This window comes from Capsicum annuum, chromosome 11, assembly GCF_002878395.1.
Source record: "Capsicum annuum cultivar UCD-10X-F1 chromosome 11, UCD10Xv1.1, whole genome shotgun sequence".
Classification (NCBI taxonomy): Eukaryota; Viridiplantae; Streptophyta; class Magnoliopsida; order Solanales; family Solanaceae; genus Capsicum; species Capsicum annuum.
In genome coordinates, this window is record NC_061121.1 from 86,355,799 (window position 1) to 86,366,432 (window position 10,634).

Below are 10,634 nucleotides of genomic sequence, written 5' to 3' on the forward strand. Positions count from 1 at the left end.
TGTTGAGCGTGAGTCATGAGTCAAGCTAAAGTAATGTCACTATTTAGCATGGCAGAAATGCACTCGTTAACTACGCTATCATTTACCCCTGAAGCAAACTTGCTTATCTTAGCTATGTTGTCTGCGACCACATGAGGGGAATATCTTGCTAATTGAGTAAACCTAAGAGAATAATCTTTCACCGTCATATTGCCCTGCCTGAGGTTGATGAACTCTAGAACCTTCGCCTCCCTTTGCTCCTGGGGAAAGAATCCATCCAAGAAAGCCGTGACAAACTCCTCCCACTCTATAGGACCTGCACCATCTACCCTTTCGGACTTTCACTGTTTGTACCAAGTATGAGCCACATCTTGCAACTGGTATGTAGCTAACTTAACACTCTCAACAGTAGTCACCCCCATAATATCTGTCACCTTTTGGACCTGATCTATGAATTTTTGAGGGTCTTCATCTACCTTAGACCCAAGGAACATTAGAGGATTCATTCGGGTAAAGTCCCAAATCCTAGCTGCGGCTGAGTTGGCCACTCGGTTGGTCAGAATAACTGCTGGCCACTCATTATGGGTAGCTACTAACTGAGCAAGAGTGGTAAATGCGGTTTTGAATTCTAAATGAGAAACATGCTCACCCAAAGGATCTTTGGGCTGAGGAGCGGACTGGTTTCTTCTCTTTGGAGGCATGTTTTGAAATCAAGAGGAGAAATCAATTAGACTGAGAGATTAACTTATGATTATGCTCACAGGCATGACATGAATACTAAAAGAAGGGAAACTGTTTCTTAAAACATCTCATACCCTCCTGCACATAAATTTGGCGCGCAATACATCCATGTACAAGACTCTACTAGATGTAGCTTTCAGACTTCCTAGGACTCTGTTGAACCTTAGGCTCTGATACAAAGTTTGTAACATCTCAATTATCTGAAACAAAATGCTACACAGTGCTCACAACCCCGAAGGATCACAAGATAACCCATGAATAATATCTGTACCTGTACACTGCATAATATGGCATAAAAATATAGAAACATACACTGAGAGACCATAAGGTTCAATACTGAACTTAACTAAATAATAACAATAATGTCTGACATAGAGTGGTATCAAGATACCAAAACAAAATTGAAATACTAAAGTTTGAAAACATTAAAAATACTATAGTCGTCTGAAAGCCTCTAACTATCTGACTAACGAGTTGATGGGACATGTCCCCAACTAACTTTGTTAACTAAAAACTAAACTAATATGATGAAAGAAGATCACGTCCTCAGAGAATAAGGACTCACTGCTAAAACTATGATCCCTGGAATGCTACTGCTGTCACTGATCTGGGAGTCCTGTCTCTGAACCTATGGTGTAATATAAAAAAAACACCATAGCACAAATACATTAGTACAAAAGTATACTAAGTATACGTGTGAGGTAGGCAAAATACATGGGGATTATATGCATGAATGACAATAATTGATTGACTAATATGAACGTGAGAGTGAGCAATGAATACATAGTAATTGAGATCATGAGAACATGATAACTGAATCTATATACTGACAATATGAATTTACAAATATCTAGCATGACTGATACTGGAGTTCTGATAACTGAAATAACTGATGACATGAGTCACTATGTCTAATAGTCCTAAATTTGAGGGAACTATCTGAGTTCTGTACTGTGACTGAGTTGATTGTCTTGACAATCTTGAAATATGAAGAACTATCTAAGTTCTTTTACTGAGACTGATACTAAAACTATGGGAATAGTTATTTAACCGACATGCCCCAAATACTCTAGAACAGCTGAGCTGGGGTCTAATCTATGCCCTGATTAGAAAGGTGTCAATACCATGCCACTGGTAAGGACAACTGTGGGTACCTCATCTGACAGTGTGCCCAAAAGAGAATGGTGGGGCCCTCATCTGACGGTGCTTATCCACCTTATCAACCCTCATCTGAAAGTTTTAATGTCTCAACTTATGCTGGATACATAGTTTTGGAACACAAGGATGACTACTAAGAATCACACCCTCATCTGACAGTGTGTGTTCCCACCCTTGGGTTCACTCGGTGCTAATTTTTACTCCCATCTGAAAAGATTGAACATGATTGACTGACTGTACATGAACTGAGTTTATTGAATTCCATCGACTGATGGAATACTATTGATATCTGATAACTGACTGAGTTTATGAGATTACTGATCTTACTGAGTACCGAGTTCATGAAATTTCTAAGATTTCCTGAGTCACATGATTGACTGACTTCTATGGAACATGGATTTACTGAGAGTATCATGAAAACATGACAGGGCTCTTGGCACACAACTATATTTTTTAGGTACAAGTACCCCCAGGACTCGATAGAAGGAAACTGACAAGGCATGACATTCCTAAATACATGACCAACACAAACAATCCATAATACTTTTTGATCATAGGAATAGAGTTCATAATTCATAATGCCATAAATAAGTGATTTCATTCTTCACATGGTTATCATAGTCTTGATCATTGAAGGGAATACATATAATATATACATACTTGCAAGATTTCAATATCATGAACATTGCATAACACAACAGTAAATATACAACAAGAGCATGGAATTGTGTTGCATCATAAGGATTAGCATGGACTTGTTATTTAGATACTATTGAGTAATACGGAACATGATTCTATCATTCTAGAAATTTTATCAAACACCTTACATGCACACTTTATAGCATAGGTGAAAACATCAATTTAAGAATCTAAAACTACCCAGACTCATAGGTTTTCAATAAAAAAACTTACATACTTTAGAAGGCTCAGGCGATACACTGTCTCACTAAAAAGGCTCTAACTCTTCACCCTGGTGTTAGATTTGGGAAAATTTTATGTCGATGGAAAGCCTATTAAATTTTAAACATGATTCAATAATCTTTACATCGATATAAAATTCACATTAGAAGCTAATATTGGGATCTTGGGATGAAATTGGCTAGGAAAAAAATTTGGGGTATTACAAATAGTTACCATTCTTGCATTAGTATGGCTCCTTTTGAGGCATTTTATGGTAGGATATTCCATTCTCCTCTTGGTTGGTATGAATTAGTTAAGGGTAAGTTTTTTAGCCCTGATTTGGTTCACCAAGCCTTGGAGAAGGTAAAGGTGATTCGTGATAGGTTGAAAATAGCTTATAGTCACCAAAAGTTCTATGCAGATTTGAGGCATAGGGATTTGGAGTTTAATTTTGGCAATTGAATATTCTTGAAGGTATCTCCTATGAAAGGCGTAATCCAGTTTGGTAAGAAGGGGAAGTTTAGTCCTTGATATGTTGGTCAATATTTGGTTTTGAAGAGGGTTGACAACATTACCTATGAGTTAGAGTTGCACTCTAGTTTGATTTCCATTCATCCAGTATTCTATGTATCCATGTTGGAAAAATGTATGGGTGATCCATCATTGATTATTCTTTTGGAGGATGTTGGTACTTCAGACTCTTTGTCCTATGAGGAGGTCCCGATGAGGATCTTGGATTCATAAGTTCTCCCATTGTAACTGAAAGAGGTGGCTTTGGTGAAGGTTCTATAGAGTAACCAAAAGTCCGAGGAAGCCACTTGGGAAGCGTAAGAGGACATTAAGTCCAAGTATCCGCATTTGTTCCTCATTCCAGAAACACGTGCTTGAGGTATGTGTTAATCTTCTTCATTTTCTATCTTTGTTTTCTAACTTAGTTAAGATATGTGTTAATGTGTTAACTCTTGTTTGAGCTTGCCTTTACCGTCATTAGAAGATGAACGATCTAAGTGGGGGAGAATTAAAATACCTTGGCTTTGAACCCTTAGAAAATTTCCTAAGTTTGAGATTTTGTTCAAGGTACGGTTTGAGCATACTTCACATATGCCAGGGTACGGTCTAGTACCCACCCACTTGTATGATGATTAGTTTACCTTGATAACATTCTGTCTAAGGTATGGTTTGGCCTCTTCTTAATTGTATGTTAGGGTACCAGTTGTAAGTTGTCAAGTTGTATGATGTCTTAAGCTTGACCTAGTGTATTCTGCCTAGGGTACGAGTTGTAGGGTACTATTCATACCTTAGGGTACGAATTTTCTTAGCATGGTCGTATGTTAGACAGTTTAGAGGTCCATAGTGAGGCCTAGGGTATGATATAGGAAGCCACTCGTACCCTAGGAGATGGTGAGGCCTAGGGTACGATATAGGGTGCCAGTCATACCCTAAGGTATGACTTAGGTTTGGAGGTCGTACCCTCCCATGAGCAAATTTCAGCTTTTAAGCTGAGGTCATTCCAGACTTTTCTTACCCCAAAAACTTTAAGTCCCCATGACATATATCATGTTGTGGCCTCTCATTAACACTTAATGGAATATCAAAACACACCAAAAAAACTCTCTTACTCACTCTTAAAGATTGAAGTCTAGGGTTTCCACAAGTGTTCTTCTAGAGGCTAAAAGGGGTCAAGTTTTTTCCATGGATCATCTTGTATAAGGCATGCGACTCTTCCATTATTGTTAGTTCAAAATATCATGTGTTTTCAACATTTATTATGACTTGTAAATGGTAGTTTTTGAAATCAAATATTGAGGGTTTTGATGCATATTGATGAGCATTGGTTGCTCTTGTTTAAATCTTATGTTTATACATGTTTTTGGTGATGATTTGTACATATGGGTACTTTTTGATTTTGGTTTAACAAATGGGTATTGATTAACCCTAATATTGATGATTTCTACCTTGATTTTGCTCTTGGTAAAATGTATGTGCTCAAGTTATTTGTGAAAATATCTAAGAGAAATGACTAGTCACATATTAATGGTGTTTTGAATTAGGACAATGGCCTAATAAGTATAAATGGTTGGTAAATGGTATGTAAAGTCCTTATTAGCCATGTAATAAGTTAAGTGGTGATTTTGGTGATTTTATCGGTTAATGGTGTTAGAGTCCCTAAACATAAAATTGAATTGTGTTTTGAACGAAAGCTTAGTATAAGAATGCTAATGAAGAATGAATGGTTTTGTATAGGTATTGATGACAACAAATTGACTTGAATGGTGATTTGAGCTAAGGCATTGGCCTTTTATAGTGATTGATTGATAAATAGTTTCATAAAGACCTTGTCGTCATGTGTGGTATTGAATTGTAACCTTGGTGACTTAAATTAGCTAAATTGGTTAGAGTCCCTAAGTGTTGAATTGAATGGATGTTAATTCATGGTCAAAGGGTTATACTCCCGATGTCGACTAGTAATGGTCATAACGGCTTATGGTTAGAGTCCACTTGTCTAATAAAATAGCTTGTGGTTAGATTCCACTTGATTAATAAGGCAACTAGAGGTTAGAGTCCTCTTTCTTAAATATAATCAAGAAGTTCAATCCTTCTAAACTATAAGGGTGAAAGGTTAGAGCTATTAACTCCATGTCTCATGATCGGGTGCTTCAAAATGAATGCTAAGCCTTGTTTGATTTTTGGCACTTCATGTATCTATACATATCCACACATATACCTATGTATATAAATGTGGTTGCTTAAGATGGTTTGACTTGGTTTTGAATAATGACACTATTTTATCCTTACTCTTGAGTTATATGCTAGTGCTCCAATCGCTAACCGTCTATGGATGCTGTGTCCCAACGTAGAATAGGGGTCGTAACTTCTTCTTCTCTTCGTGTGCAGTGTCTATTCGAGTGGTTCATGTGTTTACATTAAAGTGGTGATCTTTCATACATCAGAAGGCATATATTTCATGGTCTTTCTATCTTGTGTCATAGACTTGTTTTAGACTTAGTTTTTGGCTATTGTCGGGGACATGTCCCAAAATATTATAGACATTGGATTTGTAGAGACTTTATGGATGATTGTGGACTTAGTATGTTGGCTTAGTAAGTGACATTAATGGATTTACTAGACACGTCTTAAGCTATGATTACTAGTCTTGTCTTCTTTATTATTTTATATGATTGGAGTTTATTCGATGCTTATGGAATGATGTAATGGTTGGGTTAGGTTAATGGGGAAATCTCCATTCCTTGTTGGTCTCAAGATGCCCATTACGACAAGGCCCTAGTTTAGGTCATGTCAGGTATGATTTAAGGGCCTTCCATTCATATAATAATTAACATTATTGCATTATTTTCTATCCAATATATGAGTCGGCATCATACTAGTCGTATGATCGGGTAAGAGTAGTGGTAAGAGTAGTACTTTCCACACCCTATGATACCTATTATCTAGTTTAGTGGATTCTGACCAAGGTATGGTTCCAAAGGTACTAATCAGGCTAGTGGTGCCCAAACCCTACCATCCTACCCTCCTTGTAGATTTTGTGGTCGGTTACGCTGTGGTTGTTGTGAGTAAGGGAGAAATCGGTGTTTTAGTTATGGTCAGTCGGGTCACATGCAGTGAGAGTGTCCCACAAGGATTGCCGCTTTGGCAAATAGGATATTGGTTGCCCCTTCTTTAGTTCTTGCACGGAGGGCTGCTACTTTTGGCTCTTTCACTGGTCGAGATCATCTCAATGACCTCACTATATTTCAAGAGTTTGAGGCATCTCCTTATGCTGACACTTGTATGTTGAAAACTCATCTCTCATTATGTGTACTATTTACTTGGTCCGGGGCCTCTTCTCTTGTATCTGACCCTATTTGTGGCAATGTATTTTGGTTTTGTTAGGAGTGTATTTCATAGCCTTTTTCTATTTCTACCCTAGTTAGTGACTCTATGATTGTTAAAAGAGTCTATAGAGGGTGTATGGTATCTATTGGTAGTAAAGAGACTTTTGTCGATTTGTTTAAATCAAATATGGTGGCTATCAATGTTATTTTGGGGATGGATTAGTTGCACTTGAGCAATGTAATATTACACTTCTAAACCTATAAGGTTATCTTTGAGCTCCCTGGTGAGTCAGCTATTAAATGGGAGGGTGGTTCCCAATCCCCTAAGGGAAAGTGTACATCGTATCTTAGAGATCAGAGACGAAGCTCCAAAAGGGTGTCTCTATTTTTATCTAGTTCGAGTTAAGGATTCTAACTCGAAAGGTCCTTCTTTGCATTTGGTTTCGGTGGCGAATGAGTTTCCTAAGGTCCTTCTTGAAGACCCTCATGGTGTCCTTCTAATGGGGAGATTGAGTTGGAGATTAATATTATTTCGAACACTTGTCAAATTTCTATTCCTTCTGAATAAAATGGCTCCGATTGAGTTAAAAGAGCTTAAGGAGAAATTAAAGGACCCCATAGATAAAGGTTTCATCTATCCTCGTGTTTCTCTATGGGGTTGCTTATCATCTTTTATGCATAAGGGGGATGGTTTCCCCTAGATGTGTGTAGTTATTGGTGGGTGAATGAGGAATTTAGAATGTCCTTCTTATGGGGTGGACCATATGTGCATAATCTATATGGGGTACTTTGTTAGTAGTGAATGGTGGTTGATAAATACTAAGTTTCAACCTAGATATTTATTTTAATAAGGGCAGTATGTTGAGTCAAGAATAGCAATTTGAGAATTATAGAGGTAGATTTGGTAGGTTGGATGAGGTATGTGCAGAAGGGGTAAGGTTGATGACTTAGGGGAAATACGGGAGTGGGAAAGTTGGGACTATAGGCCGGGGGTTCAGGTTAAACTGGTGAATTGGGGGTTAAGTCATTAGATGGATTAGAGCATGGAGGTTTGTATGACTTTGCTGGACTCTAGGTAGCATTTGGATGGATGAGGTTCTAGGTATAAAAGAACTAAGCGCCCTAGTGTACGCCTTTGGTGATACCCATTAGATCGGAGTATTGTGCTTAAAGGTGAAATAAGATGAAGGTCGAGGGTTAACCTTAAATTTCCTTCTAGTGGTGGACTTTAAGGAAAGGTCGGGGTGAATTTACTCCCATTCTAGTGATTCCCACCTATCTCGAATAGGAGGGCACTTTGGTAGTGTTGCATGCATTTTGGTAGCGCTTATGCCTAAGGTTCGTTTTCTGTATTTGCCTTGTTCTTGGATATGAATCTTGACTTTATGTTATATTACTTGTGATATACGCAGTCATGTATTTAATTCTAACAAAAGGCGTGTCTTTGGTGAAAATTTATGGTTGAACTAAAATTCCGAGGAAGCCATTTGGGATGCGAAAGAGGACATGGAGTCCACATATCCGCGTTGGTTTTCTATTTTGGAAATTCATGAGTAAGGTATGTGTTCTTTATCACATTTTAGTTTTCTAACTTGGATAAAAAAAGGTTGGCTTCCTTGCATCTTTGTTTTCTAACTTAATTAGAGGTCCGAATGGATGTGTTGGGGTGTAAGTCATGCTTAGGGTATGTGATGATATTCTCATCTTTATTTTATGTCTTTATTTCCTAACTTATTTGGAAAGAAGGTTGATGTGTATCAATGTGTTAACTTGTGCTTGTGCTTGCCTTTACCTTTTACCCGTAATTTGAGGATGAATGATCCTAAGTGGGGGAGAATAAAACACCCCAAACTTTGACCCTTGCAAAGTTTCTTGAGTTTTGAACATTCCAAACAACATACGATATAAGGGTGCTAGTCTTATGCTTGGGTATGATTTAAGAGTCTTCCACTCATATGATAATCATAATTGTTGGTTTGGTTTCTACCCAAGATTTGATTTGGCATCGTACTAGCTATATGAAAGGGTAAGAGTGGTATCTTTCCTATCCGTATGATGCCTATTGTCTAGTCTAGTGGATTCTGACCAAGGTCCGATTCCAAGGGTACTACCCATATGTTAGGATATGAGTTAGGCAGGTGTGGTTGTATGATAGATAATATGGAGGTCTAAGGTGATGCTAGGGTATGAGATAAGGGTACCACTCGTACCCTAGGGTATGGTTTAGAGGGGATGGGTCATACCCTCCAGCGGGTAAGTTCTCAGCTTTTAAGCTAAGGGTAGTTCAGACATTTCCCACCCTAAAACCTATAAGTCCCTACATTATATAACACTTAGTGGCCTCTCATAACTCACTTGGAAAGGTAGAAACACTCTCAAATCCTTTCTAAACTCTCTCAAGAAGGTTGGCTAGGGTTTTCATCAAAGTGTTCATCTAGAGGCTCAAGAGTCAAGTTCTCTCCATGAATCATCGTTAATAAGACATGTTACTCCTCCCTCATTGTTAGTTCCAACTAATGGCATGTTTTATGTATAGTTTTCATGGCATAATTATGGTATGGTTTTGGGTGTTGAATATATGTTAGGGGTTTTGGTCATAAATGGTTTGGTTATGGTTTTCCCATGTTTTAATTATGGTTTTCATGTTTTAATGGTGGTTTGAACATGTGGTTGCATGGGAATGGTTAATTGGTACTTGATTTTAGTTTTGAAAACTATATTCCCTCAACATGTTTGATAAAATACCTATGAGAATGTTTTTACGATATTGTTGAACTTTTACTGAAAACTTTGCATGGTATAAAGTGGTAGTGGAACCCTAATTGGTTTGGATGGTCTTAAATGGTTGAATAGTAAGGTCTTGGTGGTCATGGTTATGGATTAATTGAATACACTTGTGGGGTACATGGGAACCCCCCAAGTAAACTTAATAATGATCATCTTATAGGGTACACGGAATCCCCCAAGCTACTTAAAAATGTAATCTATAGGTACATGGGAATCCCTTCTTTAAAGAGGATGGATAAGGACATAGCTTGCAAGCTATGTCCGGTATGAAGATACCACTAATTATAGCCTTATCTAATAATAAATGGGATTAGTGGTTTGGTTTTGTGCTAATGGTTTAATTGGGAAATAATGGTGGAGTGTGATAGCTAACCATGAAGGTGTGAGTCCAATGGATGGACACTGGAAAGTCATGTTCACCGATAAGAGGATTGGTCATGTAGAGCATATATAATACTTATGGGGTACACAACAATCCCCTAAGTTTCATTTGTATATGTGTATCATAAAGAGCAAAGGGTACACACGAATCCCCTACTCCTATGGTATCTCCTCATCATGTGGCTACACGTATTGGGGGCTATTCAGGGGGTAAAATTGGACCCATATAGCCTGTGGGTGGTTCTAGAACAGTTAAACTACACATACCAGTTAATGATTTTAAAGGCATGCTAAACCCGGTTCTCTTTCCCGGCATAGATTATATATATATATATATGTATGGTTGTGTATGCATATGGTTGTTTACTTGGTTTTAAAGATTGGCATTATTTTATCCTTATCCTGAGTGCATGCTAGTTTTCACTTGTTAACCCATCTTTGAGCACTGTATCCCCATGCAATGCAGGAACCAACCATACAACTCCTCCTGCTCAGTGATAGGATTCGGGGGCTGTCCATTTTGGATTGAAGTGGTGAGCTTCCATTGTTCGAAAGGCATCCATTTCATATTATTGGTTTCTTTTCATACTTTTGGTATTTCATAGACTTGGTTTTGGCTATGGTCGGGGGCATGTACTGACTAAATATTCTTTGGTTTGATTTAGAGGCTTTGTAAGGACAAATATGGACTTAGATATGGAATGATTATGATATGTATATACATTGGGATATCATTTTTGGTTTGGTTGGTTATTTGATGGATTGACTTTATTGGAATGGTCTAGGAAGTAGACTTATCCCAAAGACATTATATCTTCAAATATGTTATCTTGTTAAATGTTCGGAATTCATTCG